This window comes from Aythya fuligula, chromosome 7, assembly GCF_009819795.1.
Source record: "Aythya fuligula isolate bAytFul2 chromosome 7, bAytFul2.pri, whole genome shotgun sequence".
Classification (NCBI taxonomy): Eukaryota; Metazoa; Chordata; class Aves; order Anseriformes; family Anatidae; genus Aythya; species Aythya fuligula.
This window is the reverse complement of record NC_045565.1, coordinates 34,119,602-34,125,601: the sequence shown is the minus strand read 5'-3', so window position 1 is coordinate 34,125,601 and position 6,000 is coordinate 34,119,602.

Genomic DNA, 6,000 nt, shown 5'->3' with positions numbered 1-6,000 from the left:
CCGGAGCTCCTGGCAGCCCGTCGGGGAGCTGCCCGGGGCACTTGTTAGTGTAGCTCAAAAATTTGCTGAAACATTCGTTCAAGCAAAAGGATTCGGTTTCAACAACTTGCCTTTTGCCACAACATCTGCTTTTTTTTTTTTTGAAGCTGCCCACCAAGCAATGTTTCTCGTGCCAAATGAAGTATTCAGCTTACCAGCCAGCAGCCATCTCTCCAAAAGCCATCTACCTGCGAGCTCTTCTGAGATCTCCTTTCTTCTAAACGCAGCCAGGAATCAACCCAAGCAGCTCACCGCACTTGAAACCATCTCAGTAATTTTCTCCGCATCTAAACGAGGCTGAACAAGGGACTTCCTAGGCACGCTGACGCCCCGGGGGGCTTTGCACAGCCTTGTTCAGCCTGCATTCACGTTACAAGGCCCTAATTTAGTCCTGATGTTTTGAGATCCACGTGGAAGCTGGTTTGTGCAAGGTCACCCCCAGCAGAGACAGGAAATTTTTTACTCTTACGGTGCAGACCTTGAGTTCTGAAAAATGCTTTCGCCTTTCATCATCGTCTGCATGCAATTTTTTTTCCCGTCTTGCTTACATTAAATGGTCTGTAGCAGAGGCTGTAATTTATGGAGTACTACAGAGCTCTTTCAGGGGTTACATGTAATGCGAGCTCCTTGATTTTAAACTCTATTTTTAAATAAATGGCCTCAAAAACACGGGGTGGTTTTAAAGCTGGCAAGGGAGCGGAGGCTACCTGGTGTGGGTGAGAAACCGAGCTGCCTTTGGTGGCAAATTAAAGCGTTCAGCCGTAAAAATGATGAGTAAGGGAGAGAAAAATGATCAAAGGGCTGAATGCACATCGAGGTAAAACATTTTGATATTCTTAGGCACATCCTCTCTCTCTCTCTTATTATACGGAGAGTGTTTAAAAGGTGAGACCTGCTCGTGTGTAATCGCCTCCATGAGTTGGTGCCAAATACCCAAGCAGGGAAATGAATGAGGTCTGCCAGGCGATCGCTGCCCTTCCCCGTGGCACACATTTCCTTGGGTGCTCTGTGTTTCTCCATTGCCGTGACAACACTTCCCACACCAGGGGAAATATTGAGCTTGCCTCTCCTTGCAGAGTAGCAATTTCCCCATTTCCATAGCTCCAGTGCTCCTCACCAACCAGCTGCAGCACCTGCTTCAACTGTGAAGTATTTATTTTGCCATTTTTTTTTAACAACTGATCCAATTATTTCCAGGGAAAGGCACCTCCCGCTTCTTAAAGCACAGCTGCTCCTCACACATCAAGCCCAGGAAGTATTTGGGATATGAATTGGCAGAAGGTGGGTTTCTGTACCCCGAAATCTTCTGTCCCATCCCGTTAAACAAACGGGGAGCTGGCTCTTGGCTCCTGCTGCAGATCACAAATGTGAGTGGTAGGAAAGGAAACCTCCACTGCAGCTTTCAGCCCTCTGCATTTGCTGAGATTTGGGTCATGAGTGATCTGTTCCTAGTTCAGCAAGTTTCTCAACAACATCCTTTGGAAAAAAGAAAAAAAGTGTGTGTTTTTTTGTTTGTTTGTTTGTTTGTTTGTTTGTTTTTCTTGTACCGGGCATCAGTTTCTCTGCATCTTTCTTAGATGAACTGATCTGTGCAAGGTGTATAAAGATGCCTAAAAACCAAATCATCTTCTGACCTTTGCCTGGCCAGGAGAAGCAATATTGCCTTTTTCTGCTCACCAGAAAAAGGCAATATTGCTACAAAAAGGAGGTCTCCTACCCCACCTGCTCAGCAAAACCCAGTCTCAGGACCTGGGCTGCACAGCAGGGCATCCCCCCCCTCCATCTCCCCAAAACTGCTCCAGAGCTGGGTGCAGCAGAGGACGGCTGGAGCAGACGATGCTAGGAGAGCTCTGGCAAGGCTGTTTGCCAGAGTGCTGCCAGGCCCTTACTGTTTAAATTGCTTAATATGTTATGTTAAACAAAGATCAATATCAGAGACGTGGGCTCCCTCCCTGGCTTAGAGATTGAGCTTGGCCAGAGCTCCCTGTGCCTGTGCTAGGCACCGACGTCCTCACACGGGCTCATCCCCTGAAAACAGAGCCTTGTGCCACACCAGTCAGTTTTTCCTGAAGTACAGAAGCACCCTGTAACCATCTGACCTTGATCCTGCACAGAAATGCTCAGATGCTGTGGGCCCGAGCTGCTGTGGAGCTCCCTGCAACCAGCACTGCCCCAGTTCCTCTGAAACGCAGGAATTTGGGGTCAGCAGGCTCTAATTCAGGTATCTGCACGGGCTTCTGCCAGCTCTTTGATGGCAGAGGTTTGAAAACAAGAAATCCAAAGGAGGTTTTACACCACAAGCTCTCTCCCTGGAGATGGGGGAGCACTGGGGCTGGCAAGATGCCTCCACTGGCAGCACGTCGGGACTTCTGACACGGGGCGATGCGCTCCCCTTGGTTCCTACAGTGCCTGAGGTCTCATGGCTACGGTATTTTATTAATTTGCATCTTTAATCCAATTCCCCAGGCTCTTTGGGGAGCGATTAAATGAGTTGCAGGCAGACCAAGTTACAAGAAAAGCCAGGGCAGGGGGAGAAATCGGAGCTGTGGCACAGGGACGTCAAAATTCATTAAATAATGTGGGTTAACAACCTGTAATCAGAACCTAAAATAATAAATGCTTGTTCCTAGGAGGAGATTCCCCCTCTCTGCTGTGTGTAGGTGAGGAATCCTGTGGATGCTCCGCATCCAGCTATGATCAAAAACTGCTTGCAAGGATCTCTGCTCGGTGTGAAGCTGGGAAATGCAGCTGGCTGGGGGGCTTCCACGAGGCGGCTGCATTTCTGAGTGCCTTCACTCTTCTGGGAGAAGAAGAGGCTGGGAAAGAGATAGGCTTTCAGATTTTAGGTAATAAGAAGCTTGCCAAGTCACATCACACCAACAGAAATTCGCAGAAATGCTCTGGAAGCTGTGCTTTGATGATGGACTTAAAGCCAGGTTCCCAAGCCGTATTTTCCGAATTTTAGAAGCAGCTGAGACACTGCAATAAGCGGTGGGTGTCAGCGTTTAACCCTTAACCACACAGAAATCCCAGGAAAACCCTGGAGCAGTTTTAGGGCTTATTCTAGCTGGACATTGATCTTCGCTTTGTATAAATGAGCATTTCCATAAAAATGATGCAGGTGGGACAGCCTGGGAGAGTGTCGAGGACGAGCAAAGAATTATTTGGGGTTTGTGCACAGGGAGGAACGATGCTATCTGCATAAGCAGGCGACAGCCTGGTTTGGGGCTCATGGCAGCACCAGCAGTGGTTGCCCAGATGCCACTGCCCGCTCCCCCATGTCACCTTCGCCGCAGGGATTTAACTCTGCCCCCCTTCTGCGAGGGATTTTGTCCGGTGTTTCCTAAGCCCCTCTGCTGAATGGGCAGTGGGCTGGATTTTGGGTCAGCCCAGGAAAATTTCCGAGGCTCAGCCACATTTGCCTCGAGCACATCGCGCTGCTGGCGAGCCCCCTCGTCCCTGTCCCCCATGGGGAGGAATCAGACCTTTTCCAAAAAAACATTTACTAGCCGTTTCCCCTTTCAAAACCCTAAAATAATTGTCGGGAGCCTCATACAGCCTTTGGCAGGCCAGCACAGCACAGCCACAAACAAAAACCTTTCTGGGTTGTGCGGACGAGCAGGGAAACCCTTGCTCGTCACAAACCTCCCTGGGGATTTGTGGTGTCAAGGCAGCGGGGGCACGCGACTCGCGGAAAAGAACTGGATTTGGAAAGAATAAATCAGTATTATTTTTAACAGTGCTATTACTCCGTCCCAAAGCTTCTGCTGACCTTCAATAGCGCCGCTCGGATCCACGCAGCACCTTTTAACCTCAACCCACTTTAAAATATTAATCCTCAGGCACGGCACAAGCATTATTATCTCCTCTCCGTGGCTGTGGGAGGCACGGCAGGGCGCTGGGCTGAGCTGCCTGGAGCCGCAGGGAGCAGGGTGAACATGAGAGCAGGGTTTTGAAGAAATCCTTGCTCCCAGGCTAAAGGTGAGACCGTGACTGTGCCAGGAAGTGGGAAGTCAAGCAAACCCGTTACGAGGCACCAAGGCTCTTACAGGGATGTCCATCCTATTCCAGAGTGAAATAAGCGTGTTGTGATGTTCTCGTGGTGAGGTTATCTATGCCATTTTTTCTGTTAACTTAAAAAAATATAGACCTGCGTTGGGATGCAAAGCAAGCTCTGATTTTACTTGCTTTGCTTTGGAAAAGGGAAGGGATGGGGAAGGTTTCCAAGTGGGAGACAACTGCATTAAAATACTGAAGGTGCTCTCCGTGCGTTCTCTCTGAGCGATGGAGAGAGGTTGCCAGGAGCAACGACGAGCGCTTCACCTGCCTGAAGGCCTCCTGCTCCTTCCCTTCCCTGCTGCCACCGCCCCAGCCCGCTGCATGGGGCTCAGCGGCTGACCCCATCTTCTGATGGGAGAGCAGAGGCAGGGATCTGACCCCAAAAGGAGCAGGGACCTCTCCCAAGCCCTGTGGCTCTTCTTTTTTGCCATTACTCCATCATCGACCACACACCGTTAATGTCTGGCTTGCAGTGTAACCCGTCAACGTGAGCTCTTCCTAAACACTGCTCAATTTTCCTCGAGGTCTTAATGTGAGCCTTAAACATCCCAAAAGGCAGAGCGCAAGGGGATGGTGAATAAGCTGATCTGTTCTTTTGGCATCTCTTATAAAGTTGTGCTCAACTTTACCCCAGTAAATACTTTGACTTTCTGGGCTGTCTTGCCTTCCCTCAAAAACAAACCATTTCTTGTTGTTGTTCTGAAGCCATTTCTGAAATGACAACTCTGAAAGACTTGAGTCAGTGTCTTTTGTAACAGCAACTAAAAAAAAACAGAGGAGATGAAATATCTGCAGAGAGCGTTGATGGAGCAAAAGGAGCATCAGAACAATAGCAGGTGTCAGTCCGGGGAGGTATTTCTGGAAAAGGGAAAAGCACAGAGTGTTCACAGCAGAGACATTTTGATTATAATTCCCCCCACAATGACTGTGCAGTTGCTGCTGCAAATTATTCAAGGTATTCAAAAATGATCGTTACCAAAAAAAAAGGGGGAAAAAGAAAAAAAAAGCTGTCAGGCAGACTGGCACCTTCTGTCACGTCACTGGAGGTGCTGGGCCACCTTTAACCACCCCCACGAGATAATCACGGTGTGTTTGTGACCTCTTTTATCTTGTGGCTGGAATTTGTCACTGCTGGACATTCACTTAAAACATTTTATTTATTTATTTATTTATTTTTCTTGATGGTATTTGAGGTTCTGTGTCTTCCCTTTCTCTTTATGGTTGCTGCTGGTCAGTGGGTCAGAGAAGCTCCCCCATTCTTTCCATAGGATTTCTTCTTAAGGTGCTGCTTCAAAGGAAAAAAAAAAATGTAAACCTACAAACAGAAACCAGAGGATTAAAAACGAGGCTACATAAACAGAGAAGATCCCTGAAGATCTGCTCAGTCTGCCCCTTTTGAGACAGTCTGTGGTGATGGAGGCTTTGAGAAGGGCTCTCCTGGTGGACTCCTGAAACTGCCTTTGCTTATCCAAGTCTAAAACTGTGTTGCAAAGCCAAGCTTTGGATTATCTCTGCAGTGCAAGTGGAGACAGATGCTCTGAAGACAGATAAAATCCTAAATGTTATACCCAGAGATCAGTCCCATCTACAGAACTTGCCCATTAATGTAACTACACAGACCCAAAGCCCTACAAACGCGTGGCATCGGCAGCTGGTGCACACCAAAGCCCACCTCCCTGCTCAAGATGTGCCAGAATAAATTCAGCAGCTCTGAGCCCATACTGGGTCACTCGTTAGTCAAAAAAAAAAAAAAAAAAAAAAAAAAAAAAAAAAAAAAACAGAGTTAAGCAGGAGGGGCAGCCACCTTCTTGGATGTAAAACCTCCAAGAGCTGCCAGAGAGCCCCGAGCTGGCTGCCAAGCTGCTTTGCTGCCACAACCTCCTACCCTCGAGACCAGTCGAT